The sequence below is a fragment of the Sturnira hondurensis genome, unplaced genomic scaffold, assembly GCF_014824575.4.
Source record: "Sturnira hondurensis isolate 20B ecotype Veracruz unplaced genomic scaffold, ASM1482457v3 Scaffold0022136, whole genome shotgun sequence".
Taxonomy (NCBI): domain Eukaryota; kingdom Metazoa; phylum Chordata; class Mammalia; order Chiroptera; family Phyllostomidae; genus Sturnira; species Sturnira hondurensis.
In genome coordinates, this window is record NW_028094767.1 from 5,550,837 (window position 1) to 5,574,430 (window position 23,594).

Consider the following 23,594-nt stretch of genomic DNA (forward strand, 5'->3'; position numbering starts at 1 on the left):
TTTCTCAAAAGAAACCTTACAGGCAAGAATGAGCTGGAAGGAAGTACTCAAAGTCATGAAAGACAAAGACCTACATCCAAGATTACTCTATCCAGCAAAGCTTTCATGTAGAATGGAAGGACAGATTTAGTGCTTCTAGACAAGGTAAAGCCAGTGGAGTTCATCATCACCAAGCTCTTACTATATAAAATGTTAAAGGGACTTATCTAAGAAAAAGAAGATCAAAAATATTAACAGCAAAATGGCAACAAACTCACAATTATTAACAACTGCACCTAAAAAACAAAAGCAAAAACAAAAACAAACTAAGCAAAAAACTAGAACAGGAAAAGAATCACAGAAATGGATTGGGTTATCATTGGAGAGGTGGAGAGGGGAGAATGGGAGAAAAGATACAGAGAATAAGCATAAATAGTAGGTACAAAATAGATGGGGAGGTTAAGAGTGGTATGGGAAATGGAGAAGCTAAAGAACTTACATGTATGAATATGGACTCATGGACATAAACTAAGGTGGAGAAATGCTGGTGGGAGCAGGGGTTCAGGGAAGAGGGAAATAAAGGGGAGAAAAAGTTGGGACAACTGTTATAGCATGGTTAATAAAATACACTTGAAAAAAAGAGAATACATTTTCAAGGTTGCAAGGAAGGAAGCAATGAAATGGACTCAGGGTGGGCAAGAAGTTGGCATTTCTGTATGATTGCTTCAGTTTTCTGTGGACTCTTAAGCTTGTGTCATCTGCTGAGAACTGAAGGGGTAGGGGGCATAAAAATTGAAAAAAGCAAAAGTTTTGTATAGGCTGTGAAGGTGAATAAAAGATGGATCTGACTGAAGGAAGATAAAGTGGTGATAGGTAAATATATCAAGGGACAGAGATGAAATTATTAATTTGTATTTTTGTTTAGCAGATCTGTACAACTGGTATGATTATACTCCATCAGTACATAGTTGCCTGAGGAGAGTGATTTAGGATTGAAGTAGGATGGAAAGCAAAGAACAGGTTGAGAGGTCGAGAATAAAGTGACCAACCACAGAGTCCACCATGTATAGGGAAATAGAGAAGAGGCTAAAACAGAAAAAATAGCAAGAGATGGGAAAACATATGGTAGGGATACCTCTTTTTGCCTGAAGAAATAATAGTAAAATATTTCTAGTATAAATATACTTGATTTTCCAGTTCTGCTTTTAATAATTTTAGTCCCAAATATTTTACTTTAAAATGTGCATGCACGTGCAGCACAAGTAGGGTTCATAGTTAAAATGTCGGGCTCTCATTTTTTCACTGACTGCAAATAGAATGAAAAACTACTGCTGAGTTGGTTTGTAATTTTTTTAAGTAAGAGGATAGTGATCCTGAAGATCTAAAATAGATTCTGTTTAAGTTCTTGTAGTAGTAGTGAAACTTTAACAACAACAACAAAAATCAGGATTTCAGAATTATATTGCACTTACGTAAATGTGCTTTAAAGATGGCTTTAGCTGAGTAAATTTGTACATTACGGATCAATAAGCTTTAGTCCAGTGATACTTAACAATAACTTTTTTATGAATCACACTCAGCATTTTTCTTTTTCAATCTGATCTAATTTATAGTGCTTAAAGTGACTTCCCTTGAACTGTTTAATACTTAATCATTTCAGTTGACTTATCCTTTGAAATGTTACCTTGCAGTACAAGAACATGCCCTTTAGGTTTGTGGATTTGATTTATATTTTTCAACTTTTTTCTGTTATTGGTCTTATCTCCAGATTTAATTTTACTTGTGCATACTTGGAAGAGAATGATAGAAATATGGTAATTGAATTTGGAGTGGCAAGGTAGATTTGTGTGTATGTGTGTTTTATTGTTATCAGCATTTTAAAATATATATTTTATTGATTATGCCATTACAGTTGTCCCATTTCCCCCCTTCATTCCCCTCCACCTTGCACCCCCCTCCCACCCACATTCCCCCCCTTTAGTTCATCTCCATGTGTCATAATTTCTTTAGCTTCTACATTTCCCATACTATTCTTGCCCTCCCCCTGTGTATTTTCTACCTACCATCTATGGTACTTATTCCCTGTACCTTCTCCCCTCTCTCCTCCTCCCAATCCCCTGTTGCTAACCCTCCATGTGATCTCTATTTCTGTGGTTCTGTTCCTGTTCTAGTTGTTTGCTTAGTTTGTTTTTGTTTTAGGTGTGGTTATTAATATCTGAGTCTGCTGTCTTTTTACTGTTCGTATTTTTTACCTTATTTTTCTTAGATAAGTCCCTTTAACATTTCACATAATAAGGGCTTGGTGATGATGAACTCCTTCAACTTGACCTTATCTGAGAAGCACTTTGTCTGCCCTTCCATTCTAAATGAAAACTTCGCTGGATAGAGCAATCTTGGATGTAGGGCCCTGCATTTCATGACTTGGAATACTTCTTTCCAGTCCCTTCTTGCCTGGAAGGTCTCTTTTGAGAGAGACCAGTCTGATAAGAACTCCTTTGTAGGTGACTGTTCGCTTATCTCTTGCTGCTTCTAGAATTCTTCATTTTAATCTTGGCTAATGTAATTATGATGTGCCTTGGTGTGTTCCTTCTTGAGTCCAACTTCTTTGGGACTCCCTGAGCTTCCTGGATTTCCTGGGAGTCTGTTTCCTTTGCCAGATTGGGGAAGTTCTCCTTTATTATTTGTTCAAATAAGTTTTCCACTTGTTGCTGTTCCTCTTCCCCTTCTGGTACCCGTATAATTCAGCTGTTGGAACGTTTAAAGATGTCTTGGAGGTTCCTAAGCCCTTCCTCATTTTTTTGAATTCTTGTTTCATCATACTTTTCTGTTTGGTCATTTTTTTCTTCCTTCTGGTCCACCCCATTGGTTTGAGTCCCATTTCTTTCATTTCACTTAGCGTAGTCTTCATTTTTTCATCTAATTTGCAACCAAATTCAACCAGTTCTGTGAGCATCCTGATCACCAGTGTTTTGAACTGTGCATTTGATAGGTTGGCTATCTCTTGGTAGCTTAGATGTGTTGGCTCTGGGGCTTTGACCTGTTCTCCTCTTTGAGCCATTATTTTTTGGATCTGCTCTCACCTGCTAGATAGTGAGTAGCCTTAGGATCCTTAGGAGCCTTAGGTGTTCACCAGGGCTGGGCAACCCAGTTGCTGGGTTGTGACACTGTATATGGGGGCGGGGTCAGAGAGAGAACAGTGGTGCTTGCTTCCCCCTCTGTCGGAGCTCAGTCTCCTCCGCCGCTTGCCCCAAGCAAACTGGGCCCTTCTGGTGCTGGTTCCCAGGTGGGTGGGCTTGAATATGTTCTAGGACTCTGTGGGTCTCTCCAATGAACTCTCCATTGAGGCTGGAAGTTTCTCTTGCCAACTCAACCCCCACAGGTGTTTTCAATTGGTGCTTTTAGGCTTTATTTTTTGGTGCTGGGGCCTTGGGTGGCACGGCCTGTCTCACTGCCTGTTTTCCCCTGGTTTGTCTGGAAGTGAATGTGGGGCCACAGTCAGCCAGCTGCCTTGCGTGTTTCACTGGGTCTGCCCGTTGCCACTCCATGCCTGGGGTCTGCCATCCAGCACTTTTTTTCTGCCGAGACCCCTCTCTGCTGGTCTCTGAGTCTGCCCCTCCTACTGGTCTGGATGAATGGTTGTCAAACTTCAGTACAGTTCAGTTTTCTGTTGGTTCTGGTACTTTTTTGTTTCTAAATTCTTGTTGTCTTTAGTTTTGATTGTGTGAGGAGCCACAGTGTGTCTACTTATGCCTCCATCTCAGCCAGAAGTGGGTGGATTTTTTTTAAAGAGAATACTTTAAATAGGAGCAAATTAAGGTACAAGATTTGATATATGGGTGGACTGAAAGTGAAATGTGTGATGGACTCAGCATGAGTCCATGATGAACTAGGAAACCTCAGCATTCAGAGAATAAAAATCAACACTATTATTTGTGACACTTTGGTGGGAATATTTGATTTGAACAGATGACGCTATAATATAAGTACCTCTGGCACTGGATGGCATCTTTGTTATGTGTCTGTTGCAAATAACATAATTTTGGAGAATATTTTTAGATTTAGAAACAAAAGTTATAATTTACTTACAATTCACTTATAATTTAAGTGCTATACTTAAATTATTTCTGAAAACTATTAAAGCATGATTTCTAAAATTACATATATTGATGATCTCTTACCAGTTTTAAGTACATTTTAGAGACTTTTTAAGTAATATGTTTATGTAAATACTTGGGGTTGTCTGACATTTATTAAACATATGGAAAATATTACTGAAACCCTAGTTTTCAGTGCATAATGTTTATCATTCAAAAGAGAATTATTCATCTAAAAGTAGAGGTTCTTTGTGTTTAAAATAGTATCTTAAAGACTAGAATAATTTAGCAAATTTATAAAGAATGCCTATTATACTGTCTTTACAAAGTTCTCTTAAAATGAGAATACTTAATTTACTTTTGACAGGTAATGCATAGTATATATGTAAAAAGTGAGTCAACTGGGGAAATTAGAAATTATTTTAAATTTTATATGTCATTATAGCAAAAGGACGTTTGCATTTATAGTTTTATATTCTCTAATTGCTACTTAATCTGTTGTGTTAATGGGAATAAAATAGTTTTAAAAACAGTTATTAAAAATAACATAAATAGACATAATTATTTGAATCAAAATAGGAAGATGGAGGTCATTATTCCCTAATGGGCAAACATAACAGCTATTGTAAGTACTGGGGTGGATTTTTGGAGAGAAAGTGTGAGAGGAAACACAGCTTCTACCTTCCAAAAGCATGCAGCCTAATGGATTTAGATCTGAAAATAAATAATGGTAATAGCAGGAAAAGTAAATAGCAAGCTGTATTGAAATTATAAGTGAAATAATGTAGGAAATAAAAAGGGGATAACGATTTATTCTGCCCAGAAGATTTTAGCTGAGCCCAGAAGCATAAGATAAATCTAAGTAAACAAACTGAAAACACCGAGGATATTCTAAGCAGAAAAGAAACCTTCATTAACAAGGCATACAGACGTGTATATATTTGACAAGTTATTGTAACAATAAATTGTGGTTGGAACATTAGATATTTGGGGAATACAGTGAGGGACAAAGCTAGGTAGTATGTTCTGAATGATCATTTTTTAGAAATTCATGAATCCAAAGTGTTCTGTTCTATTTAATTCTTTTACCTTTTTTTGAAGTAAACTTGTCTTTTGTTTTTTAAATTTGTCCATTATAATTGACTTAGCATTTATATTAGTTTTAGGTGTACAACATGGTGACCAGGCATTTATATACCTTATGGTTATCACCCTGATAAGAAACTTGTATTTTCTTATTTGTATATTAAAGTGGAAATGAAATGGTACGTGTATATCAAACTTAATTTTGATAATTAAGGGAGGTTAATTCTGGGGAGGTTATTCTGATGAAATGTATTCATTAATATGTATAGATAGCCTTAGCAATAATCAGATGATATATAGCTTTAGATTTTAACTTTAAGATCTAGTTTTACAGGGACAAACGTTTAAGACGACTCAAGTTAGCAGATGATGCTTAAATGAAAACTGATGTGTTGAAGTACGTGAATTATTTAAGCAGACAGAAAACTAAAATGCGAGAGCAGGATTATAATCATATATAGGAAGTACAAAGGGGAAAAGTGAGAATTATTTTAAATGACTGTAGTGTTAAGGAAAAAATAATAAAATGCACATCAGTGTCTTACTTGGAAAAGAGTTGAACACTGAGTTCTGGAATAAACAAGCCCATGAGTGATTCAGAATACATTTCTCTATAAATAAAACTTGTTTGCCAGGTTGTTTTACTAGTGACAGCAGTAAACAGGTTGACCTGTTTCCACAGAACCTCTAGAACCTATCCTCTTGAAAATATTGCTCTGAGATACTATATCAGAGATGGAGAACCTTTTCCCTCTCATTTTCTGTATAAGAATGATAAAACTGGGAATAAAGGCCATAAAGAGATACACAATTTGTAAACAGTTTTAAAAATATAAACTAGAATGTGAAAACAAGAAAACAGAACCTAGAGAAGGCGATTTGAACAGTTGATCTCCCTTCCGTCAGATGCAGAAACTAAGATCCTAACACAGAAATTAAAAGTGCACAGATATGAAATTACTTTAATGTAACTGTCCTAATTCTGTGTCTTTTTTCTGCATTTAACATTTTAGTCTTTTGTTTGCATCATCTGTCCTTTAAATTTTAAAAATAAAATGGTATTACTGCTTTTTTAATGTAATGGAGGTAATCATTTCAAGCCATGAAGGAATGAAATTCACTGATAATGTAAAGGCAAACTAGAAGTCTACCGGTCATTGGAAAAACATAAGAGTCTAGGAAGCAAGAGAGAAACCAGAGTGCTGTAGCATTATAGTGTCCAGGAGTGGTGTGTGTCCGGAGGTCAGCAGTGTCAGGGACTCAAGGACAGAATTTGCAAGTAGCAAATCTTAAACCTTTAAGAATGAAACTTTTAAAAAAAATTGTATTTTATTGTATTTTTCTCCATTACCATTTGTTCCCTTATACTTCCCTCCTATCCCAGCAATCACCACACTATTGTCCATGTCCATAAGTCCTTTTTCCTTTTGGCTCATCCTCTCCATCCTTGACTTCCCCTCACCCCTTAGCTGTCATCCTGCTCTCTATCTTTGAGTCTCTGTTTTGCTCGTTAGTTCAGTTTGTTCATTAGAGTCCACATATGAGTGAAATCGTATGGTATTTGTCTTTCTGTGACTGGCTTATTTAACTTAGCATAATGTTCTCCAGATCCATCCATACTGTCACAAAGGATAAAATTTTCTTTTTTTACAGCCAAGCAGTATTCCCTTGTGTAAATATCCCATAGTTTTATACATTCATCTACTGATGGACACTTGGGCTGCCTCCAGATCTTGGTAATTGTAAATAACGACGCAATGATCATTGGGGTGCTTATGTTCTTTCAAATTAGTGTTTCGGGTTTTTTTCAGCTACGTTCCCAGAAATGGGATTGCTGGGTCAAAAGGCAGATCTATTTGTAATTTTTTGAGATGTCTCTGTACTGCTTTCCACAGTGGCTTCACCAATTCACATTCTCACCAGCAGTGCAAAATGGTTTTCCTTTCTCCTCGCCAGCACTTATTGTTTATTAATTTATCGATGATAGCCTTACTGACAGGTGTGAGATAACTCACTGTGGTTTTAATTTGCATTTCTCTGATGATGAGTGTCTGTTGGCCCTCTATATGTCCCCTTTGGAGAAGTGTCTATTCAGGTCTTTTGCCCAAGTTTTAATTGGGTTGTTTGTTTTTTTGGTGTTGAGTTTTGTAAATTCCTTATAAACTTTGGATATTAATGTCTTATCAGGTGTATTGCCAATTAATATTGGACAGAGGAAGCAAGCACATGCAATGGTCTAAAGATAGTTTATTCAATAAATGGTGTTGGAAAATTGGACAGATATATGTGCAAAAAAATGAAATTAGACCACCTTTTTACACCACACACAGTAATAAATTCAAAATGGATCAAAGACTTAAATGTTAGACCCCAAACCATAAAAATCCTACAAGGACACATAAGCAGCAAAATCTCAGACATTGCGCATAGCAATATTTTATGGGATATATCTCCCCAGGCAAGGGAAACAGAAGAAAATATAAACAAATGGGTCTAAACTAAAAACTAAAAACTTTCTGCACAGGAAAGGAAAACATCAACAAAACAAAAAGACAGCCCACACCATGGGAGGATATATTTGAAGAATGAAGTTTTAGTAGAGTAGTATGGGTTGTAGTAGTAGAGAATTAAGTGAAAAGATTTAACAATGAGGGAAATTCCTTATCTTCATGTAGTTTTTGTCTGGGATTTTTACCAAGCTTTCTAAATAGCTGTTAAGAATCCCATGTGTTAAGTGGCCCATAAACTAAAAACACATATATATTACTTTAAATTGCATATAAATGTACTTTTTAGTGTGAGATCATACTAAAATGCATTCAGAAGCTTGCTATTGGGCTAAGTCCTCTTGAGTCTTTGCAAATTGAATGTTTTTTTTTTAAAGATTTTATTTATTTATCTTAGAGGGGAAGGGAAGGAGAGAGAGAGAGAAAAAGAGAAAGAGAAAGAAATAATCAATGTATGGTTGCCTCTTGTGCGTCCCCTGCCCGGAACCGGGAACTGGTCTGCAACCCAGGCATGTCCCCTGACTGGGAATCGAACCGCAATCGTGTGGTTCACAGGCCCGCGCCTGTAGCTCAATCCACTGAGCTACACCAGCCAGGGCTGAATGTTTTCTTAATTCTACATATCTTTTTTCCCTAATTCATGCATTGAGGGAGGACAGAGTTCAGGTTTGAATATTTTTGGTTGAGTCATTCATTAAATATCCAGGTGGATGTCTTATGTTGGCAGTTGGATATGGAGGTCTGGAGAAGTTTATGCCGGATTGGTCAGGGGAAGACGGGGCAAGTAAAGCTGTGAGATTAGGTGAGAAACTAGGGAGATAACAAGTTTAAGTGAAGAAGAACTACAAGGATGAGTTCTGTGACTGATCATTGTTAAGAGGTTAAAAAGAAGAGCAACCAGCAAAGGGGAAGTAAGGAGGAACAACCAGTGAGATAGGAGGAAAAACAGATTAATCTAGTTTCCTGTAAGCCCAGGGAAAAATGATCAACCATTTCAAGAGCTGCGGTTTGGCAAATGAAAATGGAGAGATTATCCAGAGACATTATTACAATAGGAAAGGGGGGACTGTTGCAATAGGGAGAACTCTCTGACTGTGAGATCTTCCAATGTTTCAGAGATCAGACAGAAAGGGGCTTTTCTTCTTGAGGGAGGGGTAAACAAGGCCAGAACCAGGTGTTAGTTAATCAGTGAATGTTCTTCCCTGAGATCAGCCAGGAGGGGTTGTTCTGGAAGGGGTTCAGACTATGGGCAGGGCAGACTTCAGGGGCCTGGGGAACAAGAGACTTTAACAAAAGTTTAAGTCAAATCAAGAATTATGTTTTAATTGATCAGTGTGGAGAAATAGTTCAGCTAATCTTTCACAAAGCAAAGAATGAGAATTTAGAGAGCCTGTGCCCAGCCTTGTTCCAAGTAAACAGCCGGGGCACTCATGAATCTTATGTGCATCATATTGGCGGGGGGAGAAGGGGGGAGCGGTCTTTGCGGTACGCATGCAAAGGGTAATGGCGCGCACTTAACTCTTTATTATGGTGTCTGGGATCCCTGGGCTCTGGTCAAATTCAGCGTTGTCAGAATAAGTGGACTCAAACCAGCACTAAGAATTGACCCTTGTGGTGGTTAATTGGGTGACAAAAATAATTCTGATGGAGCATTGATGGAAGAAACTTAATTAGAGCAAGTTCAAGAGGGAATGAGACTTGAATAACCAAGAATTTAGGTGATATTTATGGCAAAAATCACACCCCATTAAAAAGCCAAATAAAATATCAAGTTTCTTAAAAGTATCAAAGTGCTGATAANTTTATTATGGTGTCTGGGATCCCTGGGCTCTGGTCAAATTCAGTGTTGTCAGAATAAGTGGACTCAGACCAGCACTAAGAATTGACCCTTGTGGTGGTTAATTGGGTGACAAAAATAATTCTGATGGAGCATTGATGGAAGAAACTTAATTAGAGCAAGTTCAAGAGGGAATGAGACTTGAATAACCAAGAATTTAGGTGATATTTATGGCAAAAATCACACCCCATTAAAAAGCCAAATAAAATATCAAGTTTCTTAAAAGTATCAAAGTGCTGATAAGGTATTAAATAAAAAATCTAGTTCATTTGCTTTTAGGCACCATTACTGGATCAGCAGCATCTGGGAACTTGTCAGAAAGGTCCATTATTAGGCCCCACCCTAAGCCTACTGCTCAGAAACTCAAGGGATGGAGCCCCACAGCCTGTAGTTCAGTGAGTCCTCCGGGTGTATCTGCTGCTTCTCTGGCCTGAGTGAAAGAAAGTACTTCAGGGCAAAAGGGGTATTTACCAAAGTTAGTGTTTTTAAATCCAGTTTCCACAGCCTTTTGAGGCAAAAAAGGAACAAAAATAAAGCCTAGAGTAGTACTGTTTGATGGAAATATAATGTAACTCACATATGTGAATTAAAATTTTATAGTAGTCATATTAAAAGAAAAAGAAACAGATGACTTTGATGGTATTTAATAGCATCATGTTTAACCCAGTATATTCCAAATATTATTTCAGCATGTAACTAACAAAATTTTACTGAGATACATTATCGCCTTTTAAATATTAAGTCTTTAAAACCTGGTGTATATTTTATACTTAAATACCATCTTAATTCAAACACTACATTTGTATCATTAAACGCAACTATTGTAGTTCTGTGAAGTCTAGTTCTACGAAAGCAGTAAAGTGGTGTTTAACAAAAATCTTTTACACTGCTTTAGTTTTCTATTTAAATAAATTCAAATTAAGTAAAATGATAAATTTAGTTTTTTATCTCAGTAGTCACATGTCAGCTATTGAAGAGCCACATGTTACTAGTGGCTGTCATCTGGGCGGCACAGGTCCAGAGCCTCCCTGCCTGGTGGCATGCTGGAGGGGATGTACCCTCTTGCAAAGCGGAGTCCCTCCCATCCCCCACCCAAGGATTGTCCTATCGTGTGAGGGTGTAGCAAGTAAATTTACATCGCTTCCAGAAAACTGACAGCAATGTTGGCCTTAGTGTCAAGAAGAATAGAAAGGGAAGAATCACATTCTCAAGCAATTGTAACTCCAGACAGAGTAGCTCTTTGTAGATTAGCCTTCCAATTACACATCACCAGAGTGAATTTGTTTCTCACTGGAATCTCACTGGAGTGCTGTAGGCACAGGGCCCAGGTAAATAAAAATCCTCACTAGAGAAATGCACTACCTTAATTCTAGGCTTTAAGGTATTTCCACAAAGGAGCACAAATACGTATATCAGGGCCAAATATTCAAGCACACAGGGAAACAAAGAGCCATGAAAAAGAACTATTAACCTAAAGAAAAAATAACATGACAGCAGAGACAGACTTGCAAAGATCTGATATGGAAATTACCAGCATGGATTATAAAACAGCTATGATAAGAGGAATATGACCTGATCAGAATATTGCAGGAAACAGCAATTTGTTACAGAATGAATGAAATTCTAGCAGATTTATAAATAAACCAAACACAATACATAGAAATGAAGATATAGTAATTGAAATTAAACTCAGGGAATTACAGGTTAAGACCATAATGAGGTGTCTCTACAAGATTATTAGTTTGAAGAAGTGGCAGTAGCTCTTGTAGATGTGTATATGTGCCATTTCCTAGTATCAACCAGATATCTATATCTATATCTATATCTATATCTATATCTATATCTATATCTATATCAGAGAAACGGGGCAATGTCTGCACCGGGTGAACAAAATAATCACTGTAGAGCAGTAGTGCGCCCGTCACATGCCTCAGGATAGGACATCCTGAGAAGAGTGGAGAACGTCTGATTATGAAAAAATATCAGACAAACCAAATTGACAATTGACAAAAAGTATAAAGTAACTGGCCTGTGTGCTCAAAAATGTCAACATCATAAAGGACAGAGGCTGAGGAATTGTTACAGATAAAAGATAGTAAAGAGACATGACATCCAAACAGATACTTGAGCCTGGATTGGCTCCTGTGCTGGAGGATGAAGTCACTGTACAGAGTGTACTGGGACAAGCGACAGAGTTGGAATATGGACTGTAGAGTAACATTTTAAAAGTGTATTGTCAGTGTTAAATTTTCTAAGTTTAATAAGTGTACCCCAGTTATATGAAAGTTAAAAGGTTAACCACATAATATGTGGTTCAGCAAACATAAAATATGTACACATTGAGAAAATGTTAAAGGAGGAAAGCCACTACGCACCACCGAATGATTACTCTTTGGCTGATGCTACTGTTTTAAAAACTGATAGTGCCAAGTAAATCCAGGATATGAAGCTACTGAAGATGACATTTCTAATGACTGTTGGGGGTATTATACATTGTATTATTTGTATAATACATTATTTATATATTTAAAAGTTTGCACTTACCTATGTTATTTTTCTTAAATTCTATAAATTTAAGTTTGTATCCTCAGTGATTTAGTGTGATATATTTTGCCCTACAAAATGACAACACATTTTGAACATAAGAGTTAGTGAAATCAATACTATTTGGTAAATTCCCTTAGAAATTTAGATGAAAAGTTACAAATTTTTATGAAAGTGAGTTAACCTTTTATGCTTATTTTTAATTTTTAATCTACAAAATAATTCATCTCTCATAATTCCTATCACTTCTGGTATAAATTTCTAGCATCAAATGCATCTTGACATAATTATAGATCTATTTAATCATGTAAAGTGAGTCATCCTTTTGACTAGGTTATGTGAAGCTTTTGCTTTGAAAGCTATGAGCTGAAACAGGTGGATTTTGTGATCTTAGTAGTTTCTTATGATAGTGTCAGCAGCCTAGATTTCTTCTTTCTGGTTATTTTCCAGATTTACTCTGTGAACTCCACCATGTTGTCCATTTCAGAGTAGCATATTTTACCAATTTCTAATAGACTGTCTAAAGTCTTAAACTATTCCCTAATACCGATCAGTAAATGTTAAAGTGTTTTAGTCCTACAAAAGGTGGGACTAAAGGTGGGAACTGACACCAAGATAATGTTGCTGATTTTGAACAGTTCTGGACATAGACACAGTTCCCTGTCTGTGGGTTAATTATACTGAGAACAAACAAAAATCATTTATCTACTTACTCCAGGAAATAAAAAATAGTTTACTTATCAAGATTACTTGCTCAATAAGACTTGTTTCAAGACATCTTGTTACATTGTGTCCATCAATCCAAAACTTGTAAATTTAGCTCAATTCTAACCAGTTCCCCACCTTGTAAGATACTGATTAAAGTGGTCCAGCCTACTCCAACCTTATAAGCCTTATAAGTATTCTGTTTTTCCTTATACTCCCTCGTTGCCATCTAAATAAGCTTGGCTCTGCCAGAACAGTGAAGATTTCTGGTGGTGGTTTGCAGAGTTGACAGTTGACAGTTAATAAGCCTAACTGTGCTGCCGAACAAAAGGGGATTCAATAATTTAATCAAATATAAGAATCTTAAATTTCTGTCTTATTTTCTAACGGCCAGCTGGTTTAGCTGTGTGGAAGTGCATGTCCTGTCAACCCCTCAAAACCAAGACTGAACTTTCCTTTCCTCCCCACTTACCCTCATGTCAGGGGGTGAAAAGAGAAGTTCTGTTCCTTTTCCTCCTCCTTTACCTCCTGCCACCTCTCCCCCTGGCAGTCACCACACTGTTGTCTGTGTCCATGAATGTTTTCTTCTTTTTTGTTCAGTCCCTGTAGCCCCCCACCCAGCCCCCCAACCCTACCCCTAACAGCTGTCTGAAATCTTCATATTAATGAAAGCCAATTTTAACAAGCTAAAAATGAAGATGGTCAAGGGGTTTCATTAGAAACTGAGCCTTAAGCATTGAGATTAAAAGGTACTTCAGTGCTTTGTGATACAGTATTTGTATCTCCTATGGTGCTATGTGTCCAAATGGATGGTCCATAAAGATAATTTGAAATAAAAACAGTCCTTGACTCTGCGTTTGTTTAAAAGACGGGTTTAAATGTGGATTATTAATTTTATACCTCCTACCTCATATTAAGTGAAGCTAATAATTTTAACTTTCTAGAACTTTGTAACAAGAAAGTCCAGTTCAGAGACTATACATCATCCTTTCCCTCAAACTCAAGAACATTGGGCAGTGGTCGTTAAAAAGTATTGTATGGTCTTTTGTTTTAGTGTTTAAAAAGTACTTTAAAAAGTACTGTATGGTCTTTTGTTTTGCAAATTTGGGGGTGGACATGGGAAAGTTAAAGATAGATTAGTTTATGAGATGAGGATAAATCAGCTTTGTTAGAATTGTGATAATTTTTGATAGCCTTGTTTATTTAGAAAATTACCCTGTTTTAGGAGGACAACATTTAGTAGTGGCTGTTGCAGTGAAGCACCACTAGAAGATATTTACGTATCTTAGTAACACTGAGAACCACAGGCTTGAAATTCTAAGTTAAATTTATGTCTTAATTTCTAGTAACCCATATGATCATTCACTTATCTGTTATTCTTGTGCTTTCTCATTTAACAAACCTTTTTTTCTGTCTATACTGTCAGGCCCTATTCTAGCTACTAGTGGGACAACAGTGAACAAAACAGTCGAATATCCCTTTCCCCGTGGAGTTTACTTAGTAGAAAGAGACAAATAAGTACATGCAATGGTAACTCTTGGGGAGAAAAAGAGCCAAAGGACAGTTACTGTTGCCCAGAGGAGGGATGGTTTGAAATTTTAAGTAGCATAGAAAGGAAATTCTTATGGAGAAGCCAGCATTTGAGCGAAGTGATCTCAACAGGTAAGGAAGAAAGGCAGCTGAAGCACTCCAGGCCGAAGTAACGGCAGGTACAGGGTGGGAGTCCACTGGAGGAGGCAGAGGAGCAGTGAGTAGTCGCGTTAACACCTTCAGCTTTTACTTGCAGATAGAAAGAATCTTGATAAGATTCTGAGTAGAAAAATGACATGCTGTGATTTATGTTCTCCAGGAATCACTTTGAGTACTGTGTAATATATAGACCAGTGATAGGCAAGCTTTTTCTGACAGACTAGGTAGTTAAAAAAAATATATATATATATTCTATATATATTCTCTGTATATATTTTATATATATTCTATATGTATATTTTATATATAGTCTATATATATATTCTATATAGAATATATATATAGTGGTGCATGCATTGTTCCCCTCTGCCGTGCAACACAAAAGCTGCTGTAGACAGTACATTGTGGATGTCTGTGGCTGTGTTCCAGTAAAACTTAGAAAAACAAGTGCAAGGCTAAATCTACTCTTTTGGGTTATAGCTCGCCAACCCCTGGGACAGATCATAATAAACCAAGGGCAAAAGTAAGTTCGCAGGAGGCTGTTGCAGTGTCCACGGGAGAGCTTACAGTGGTGGTGACAGTGGCAAGCGGTGGTCAGACTCTGGATGGGCTTTGAAGGGAGAGTCAGTACCTGTGCCAAGGGGTTGAGGACAGGACGTGAGAGAGATCAAGGGTGATGCCCTGTTTTTTTAGAGTTTAGATGCTGTGTTTTTTAGAGTCTTAAATAGAAAATGCTGCTTAATATTTTACGTTCCACTTTTAATATTATCTAGAATAATTGTTTTTAAAATCTATTTGCAGCTATTAAGGTAATACTTTGTTTTCTATTTTTTAAAAAATTTTGAGCCTGTTGGCCTTTGTTTTGTTCTTGGTATTCTTTCATAAATTGAGAACTAGTAAGATAACGTAATAATTTCTCAGTCCCATCATTGGTTATTGCACACTTTCTCATTAGATTTCCCCATTAGAGCTGAAAGCATGTGCATAGTTGTAATATGTGGTATGTAGGGTTAGGATACTACCTCATGGTCAAGGACTAAGGCAAAATAAAGATGTTAGCCTGTTAGCTATGTATGGGTAGCCCTAAATGACCCCAGTCTCATGAAAGTAATATACAGAGCCTTGTCTTATTTTGGTTATGTGTGTATGAAAGTGTTTAAAATGCATAGTTCTTGGGGAAGACAGCACAAAATGACTTTGGAGTATACTTACCGACTTCACTGTTTCTTTTACTATTCCTCAAAGCACAGTTACCCTCATTAATTCTTTCTCCACACCTAAGCAGTGTCTAAGGGATGCAGAGTCCATTTCCACAACAACCCACACATCGCATCTGAATCACATCTCACATGAATTACTGTGCCTTTCAACTAGTGCTCCACTCTAATCCACTCTGCACGGTGCTGTTCGCTTAACTGTTGTGAAGCAGTGGTCATCAAAGCATATGTATGGAAAGCCAAATTTATTGTCCCATAGTTTCTAGATGGGACGCAGTCAGAAAAAGGATCTCATTGATACTGACTGGAATTGTAACAGTGTTCAGCCAAGGGGGTGGGGCACAGAGAGGGATTTGGAATGGGGTCCAGAACTCAAGGTGTCCAAGAAATATTAGAAAGATATATTGGATGTCCTCCCCCCTTCCCCCCACAGGTGTGAGTTGGGGGAAGGGACACATGGAGCAGGAACATGCAGAGCTGTCTTGTACAGCAACAGCTTTGCAGATAATCCTTTGGATGGTCATTAACGTATCTGTAGCCTTTAACTGGTTGCATGGATATGTTAAGTAGCGGCAGTCATGCTCTGAGCCAGGAGGATGGAAAGGGACATTCCCCTAAAGATGTAACTGATGGCAGGTCCCCCAGGTGATAGCGCCTGTGTGAGAGTTTGGACAAGATTGGCTCCATGACATGGGTGACACCTGCCCGGACTCATGGCAGTCCAGTAAACTTGGAATAATACAGGAATGCTGGCAGGTATAACCGATTGTGGGTGAAGTTGGAAATGGGGGTACAGAGGAAGATTGGCTCAGGGATTTAAACCCAGACTTGACAGCCATTGAGGAGAGATCCATGCAGTTCGCCAGAGTGCAGACCCCTGCAGAAGTATGAGAAGAGGGAACCATGCAACTTTGCCAGAGTGGGGACCCCGCAGCTTGGATACAGCGAATCACCATGCAGCTTTAGCAGAGAACCACCACTCAGCTTTGGCAGAGTGGCAACTGCCCCCTCCCCCGCAGCTTTGCCGAGAAGAACCATGCAGTTTTGGCCAGAGTGGGTACCCCTGCAGCTTTGGTAGAAGAAGACCACATGGCTTTGGGGTGCTCCTTTTGGCCACGTGGCCTGGGAAGCAGGAGAGACTTTGCCTGGAAGAAGGGTGAAAGAACTCTTGCCAGTAGGCCATGAGGAGGTGCCAAATGGCTTTGGATTAATTAGAGATCCTGCCTGGATGGCGACACAGCTGATGGTGCTGGCAACCTGAATCACGGATGCCTATTTCTTTTTGTGAGGTACGGCACCCCAAATTAGGGCAGGGGGAGAAGGAAGCACTATGGGTGTCTTAAAGGATTTTGATATTTAATGAAGACATTAGGTTACTATTTTATGTCTGTATAGCATTAAATAAACATTTTGTTTCCTTTTCACAAATCTCTGGCATTGAGAGACCTCTTTCCTAAGGCAGTGGACATTTGAACCTAGTGGGGGATCCTTTTGGTAATAGTATGTTATACACCCCCCCCTTTGGCCTTGCCTTGTGTGTCTGTTTCTGTAACATTTTTTGGCATCTCTGGGTGGAACCCCCCCACCCCGGTTCCTGTTCTGTAACAGAACCACTGGTTGCAACAGCCTGATGTGTTGTGTCCTCTGTCAGGTGAGGCTGCCATGCAGACCAGAAAACTGAGTATTGATCAGAGCACCATTTTTCCTGCCTTTTCCTTGAGATCTAGAAAGTTACTCAGTGTTGAAGTTCTTTGCTAGCTGACATTTTGATTGCTTTGCTAAAAGTTCAACTAAGACAGTAGCGTGAAATTAATTAGGTATAAGTTTCCAAATTTTCTGGATTTTCCAAAGCCAACCCAGGTAATTTTGTGGAACTTCTCAGCCACTTACTTGTATTTATAGGTTCTTGCTTAAGGTTACTAACTCTTAAAAACATCCATGTTTTGTTTTTTTTTAATCACATGTAGATTTCTCTCAATTTAATTCTCAGAAAGCCAGTCTATCCTGTCACTATCTACCATAAGAATTATGTCAATATCACTTATAAAGACACCAATACTTAGAAGTTAAATGACTCACCCAGAATCTCACAGTATATAAATGGCAAACTCAAGGATGAAATCTCAATTTTCTGTTTCTAACTTTAATATTCTCTACCAAACCCCTTAAACTACTGTTATTTTATAAAACAATAAAGTAACAGAAAATAATTGTTTGATATTTGACTGGCCTACGACAGCTAGAATGATAAATAATAAATCTCATTAACTTAGAGTTCACTGATACAGTTTGTGTTGCTCCTGTAGGTGATGTGCTAGTGCCTGCCTTTGTGACTCCCTTCTGTAAGTTTTAGGTGGCCAGTTATAATAGATGTAATTAGAAGTATTTTTAAATATATTTATTGGTTATGCTATTACAGTTGTCCAATTTCACCCCTTCACTCCCCTCCACCCTACACACCCCTCTCCCACCATTCCCCCCCTTTAGTTCATGTCCATGTGTCACAAGTTCTTTAGCTTCTACATTTCCCATACTATTCTTGCCCTCCCCCTGTCTATTTTTTCCCCACCATCTATGCTACTTATTCTCTGTACCTTCTCCCCCCTCTCTCTCCTCCTCCCACTCCCCTGTTGCTAACCCTCCATGTGATCTCCATTTCTATGTTTCCACTCCAATCTATCTGTCCTCTTAGTTTGCTTTTGTTTTAGGTGTGGTTGCTAATAACTGTGAGTTTGCTGTCCTTTCATTGTTCATATTTTTTATCTTCTTTTTCTCAGATAAGACCCTTTAACATTTTATATAATAAGGGCTTGGTGCTGATGAACTCCTTTAACTTGACCTTATCTGAGAAGCACTTTGTCTGCCCTTCCATTCTAAATGAAAACTTCTCTGGATAGAGCAATCTTGGATGTAGGTCCTTGCCTTTCATGACTTGGAATACTTCTTCCCAGTCCCTTCTTGCCTGGAAGGTCTCTTTTGAGAGAGACCAGTCTGATAAGAACTCCTTTGTAGGTGACTGTTCCCTTATCTCTTGCTGCTTCTAGAATTCTTTTCTTCATTTTAATCTTGGGTAATGTAATTATGATGTGCCTTGGTGTGTTCCTTCTTGGGTCCAACTTGTTTGGGACTCTGAGCTTCCTGGATTTCCTGGAAGTCTATTTCCTTTGCCAGACTGGGGAAGTTCTCCTTTATTATTCGTTCAGATAAGTTTTCCTCTTGTGGTTGTTCTCTTCCGCTTCTGGTACCCCTATAACTCGGCTGTTGGAATGTTTAAAGGTGTCCTGGAGGTTCCTAAGCCTCTCCTCATTTTTTTGAATTCTTGTTTCTTTATACTTTTCTGTCTGGTCATTTTTTTCTTCCTTCTGGTCCACTCCATTGATTTGAATCCCAGTTTCATTTCCATCACTGTTGGTTTCCTGTGCATTTCCCTTCATTTCCCTTAGTTCAGCCTTCATTAGTTCATCTAATTTGTGACTAAAATCAGCCAGTTCTGTGAGCATCCTGCTCACCAGTGTTTTGAATTGTGCATCTGATAGGTTGGCTATCTCTTGGTTGCTTAGAAGTATTGGCTCTGGGGCTTCGAGCTGTTCTTGAGCCATAAAGTTTTGGTCTGTTCACACCTGTTATATATGAGGGGCGGAGCCTTAGGTTTTCACCAGGGTGGGGCAACCCAGGTCACCTGTTATGTATGTGGGGGCAGGGTCAGAGAGGGGCAATGGTGTCTGTACTGCTCTCTCTCAGATTTTGGTTTGCTCTGCTGCTTCCTGGAAGAAAATCAGGCCCCCCTGGTGCCAGATCCCAGGTGTGTGGACCTGTGCACCCTCCAGGACCCTGTGAGTCCTTCCAACAAACTCTCTGTGAGCCTGGGAGCTTCTCCTGGCACCTCGAGCCTAAAAGTTTCTCCAATTGGTGCTTTTAGGCTTTAACTCCCATCCTTGGGGCCTTCATTTGCGGTGGTCTGTCTCGCTGCTCACTCCTTTACCTGGTTTATCTACACGCAAATGTGTGACCTCGGTCAACCAGGTGCCTTGCGCCCTCACTGGGTCTGCCTGTTGCCATCCCACACCTGGGATCTGCCAACTGCCGCCTGTGTTCCTTAGTCAGTCGGCAGATTTTTCTTGCCCAACCCACTTTGCTGCTGACTCAGCCCCTCTTACCTGTTTGGCCGAATGGTTCGTTGTTGTCGGACTTCCGTACAGTTCAATTTTCTGTGTTTTGGTTGCGTTTTTGTTACTGAAACTTTGTTGTCTTTAAACTTGGTGGTGCAAGGAGGCACAGTGTTTCCACCTATGCCTCTATCTTAAGGAGTATTTTTTTCTTAAAGAAGCAATATGTATTTCAGCACTTTAGAAACAGTGTATTTTTTTTTAAAGATTTTATTCATTTATTTATCTTTAGAGGGGAAGGAGAGAGGGAGAGAAACATCAATGTATGGTTGCCTTTCGTGCATCCCCTGCTGGGAGTTGGCCTGCAAGGAACCAGCCTGCAACCCAGGCATGTGCCCAGACTGGGAATCGAACCGCGATTGTCTGGTTTGAAGGCCCGCGCTCAATCCACTGAGCTACGCCAGCCAGGGCTTAGAAACAGTTTAAATTTAACTTTCAGAGCCAAAAGCAAAGTATGCTAGCTCTTAAGTATAATCACTGTAAAACTCATTCTTCAGTGCAAAAAATCTGGCTAGTGCTATTTTTATTGACCTGATATAATTTTTATATTTATATTGGGTGGCCAAAAAATCCATTTAGTTTTCTCTGTAAAATAAAAGACAGATTTTTTGTTTTTACCTATATAATAAAACTATTTCTTCTAGATTTCTGTGATTTTTGATATTCACCAATCTTTTCTTTTTACCCAGCTTCTACAGTGGATTTAACAAAACATTGATTTAACTGTATGCTATTTGTTAAATTTTAAGGTAAATATACAATTTGATATTTATTACATATTTTAATTTTTTATTTGCACTCCCTTTATTTGGATGTATGTTGCTAGTTTCTCAAATCTTTTTATGTGTATATATTTCATAGGCTGTAAGTTCATTTGACAATAAAACCTGTGATTAACTGGGGTTTCACTTGCGAACACCTCTCAGATCCAACCTTCTGCTCTATTCTGACAGCTCGTGTTTTCACTTGGATTGTCTTCTGATTTGGTGGGCCTCTTACACCTAGTTCTCACTGTCGGTCTACATTCCATTCATGTAATTCCCTTTCTTAAAACAGAAATTATTTGATAAATAGTTTCTAATCATGTCACAATATTGTCCAAATTCTTTAGCCAGTATAGAGCTAAGATTTATATGTCTGTTACAAATATTCAGCAGGAGCAAGACCCTGATCAGAAACCAAAGTTCACATAATCATGGACAAGCGTGAGAAATGAAGTGACATTCTAAATAGTCCAGTTCTTCCTGCCAGTTTGTCACTCGTCAAACAAAATATTTGCTTTAAAGTGTATTTGCCTTGGCACATGAGTTTTCTCAAGTGCCTCTCTGTATATGCATATGTAATATAAGGATTGATTTTATAAATAAAGCACAGATATAGAGTATAATTCTAAGTTGATTTCAAGTGAAGATATAACATGATGATAACTTAGTTGTAGCTTAAAACAACACAAAATGCTGTTTTTAAAAATATATTTGAAATAGGTGTATTTATCGTACTTAATAACTAAAGGTGTCTCAGTAGCAGTCAGAATGCATCAACAATGACATACTAGTAGTCTAAAAGGAAAAATGAACTATATAAGATAACATTTACTAGGTATATTTATAAAAGCTGCTATTACCTGAAAGTAATGATTTATTTGCACTTTGTTACGTATCTAGTTTGATGATAAGTGAGAAGAAATGGAGGAAGTGTAGTGGCAGCATGATTCAAAAGTCTGGTTTTATTCATATCTTCTCGATGCACTTTCTAGGCTTTTAAAGTTTTTAGTTTTATTTTGTATGGCTATTCTTGTCAGTTAGAAAGGAAATTTTCTGTCTGAGCTCCTGTTTTTAGTTTTTCCATTGTTAACATGTACTCTAGTTTAATTGGAACTTTTGTATGTTTTGTGGAGCAACAGTCAGAAGTCTCCTGAGCACTTCTGATTTTAGAACACACTCCCTAGATGAAACGTCCAGCAAGTTAAATGTACTTTGAAGGTCAAAGTTCATAATACTCACTTAATAACTTTATCTAGATAACTGTAGAAAGACCTCCTAGATATGTGTGGTTCAGGTAAGCAGCTGGAAGATGGCAGATGGTAGGGAGGAAAGCTCCCCTCGATTTTTCACTGTAGAATCTTTGCTAGAGTATAAAGTATATGCATGGGGCTTATTAAGCAAAATTCTTCAATGGGCATGACACTAAATGTAAACATATGCACATATAAAAGTAACTATGAAGAACTGTTACACACTGGGTGTGTGGATTTATGGTCTAGTGTCATTTTTTCAACAACAAAGCAGAACACTAAATGATTTTACCCTTTTATTTTAGAAGGCTTATATTAAATCTATAATGTTAAAAATGATGAACATGTACTAGAAGAACCATGTGACAGAAAAAATATTTAGGGTGTGTGTGTGTGTGTGAGTGGTGGGAGAAGAATCGGTGGGTCTGAGGCAATTTAGCATGTCACCGAGTGGCTTATCAGACCTCTGGGGAAATCACTGGAGTTGACTCGCTGTGCTGGCTCCGTCTCTACTTGTAGTCCCCCATCCGGCCCTGAAATTTTGAATTTAGTCAATCTCTGACTTCCAAAATACTGTTAAGTATGAAAATAAGTAATGAAAAATTTACGTTTAAAGTTTATGGTGTTAGCATTGTTTAGAAGGGCGAGTAACTTTTTTCAGACAAGTTTATTCTTGTATAGTGGAGCTCATGTAATGCTTAAGCAGTGGGAGATAGTGTTCTTGATTTTTAAATAATTGTAAATGGGCATTTTTGCATTAGCCCCAGTTTGTCTTCATTTTTGAAATGTTCACATTGGTTATTTTTACTTAAAGTTATATAATAACTATTTAGCAGATTATCCATTACTAAATTATATACATTTGAATTTCAGTAAATTCATTTGTATCTGTTTTTACTGTAAAGAAAGAAAAATAATGAACATGTGCAAAATAGTCATGATACTAATGCCTAAGTAATTATTTTCGATACTGTTCTTGGATGTGCACTTTTCAAATCTTCAGATTAGTTGTTTTTCTTGCTACCATTTGAGCATCTTTTGAGAATTGTGTTAACATGGGTTAGTTATACCCTGAAGGAATAAAAAAGAAAATTAATCTTAACTGTCACTTTGCATGAGGATGTTGATATATAGTTGGCCTTATTTGTATTTTCGTATGTATGGATTCAACTGTCCGTAGATTGAAAATATTTTGTAAAAATATCATAGAAAGTTCTGAAATCAAAACCTGAATTTGCCATGCGATGAGCACTGTGCAAAATGCATGTGAACGAAGTGAGGTGTGGGTATAGCCTGCCATGGCCTACATGCAAATGCACGTTATATGCAGTACTGTGCCATTTTCTCTAAGGGGCTTGAGCATCTCAGATTTTGGTATTTGCAGGGTTCCTGAAACCAGTCCTCTGTGTTTACCAAAGGACAGCTGTACCTTGTTTGTTCTTTAGAATGACCCTGTAAGGAACTCTGGTGCCTGCTCGCAGGCCATTAAAGTGGCCAAGTGGTGTCAGACACCAAGCCTGTCACAGTCTGAGCTCTTCAAAGACCTCACTGTGCTGGACGTTGTATACTTTCATTTTTGAAACATATGCAGATGTCTTGTTTTGACACCCATGAAATCTTGTCAGTTTTTAGTCAAAAGAATTGGAAAATATATTATTTAGCAATATAATTTTTAAATAAAATACCCCTATTTCTTTTTCATTTTTTTGAATTTTTTATTGTTCAATTACAGTTGTTCCCATTATTTCCCCATTAC

At 37.8% G+C, this 23,594-nt stretch overlaps 1 protein-coding gene across 1 annotated transcript in view; it reads left to right on the plus strand.

Moving 5' to 3' along the window:
* LMBRD1 (LMBR1 domain containing 1) overlaps positions 1–23,594 on the plus strand; it is a 113,017-nt gene that overhangs the window by 85,880 nt on the left and 3,543 nt on the right. The gene's annotated exons all lie outside the window — the stretch shown is intronic.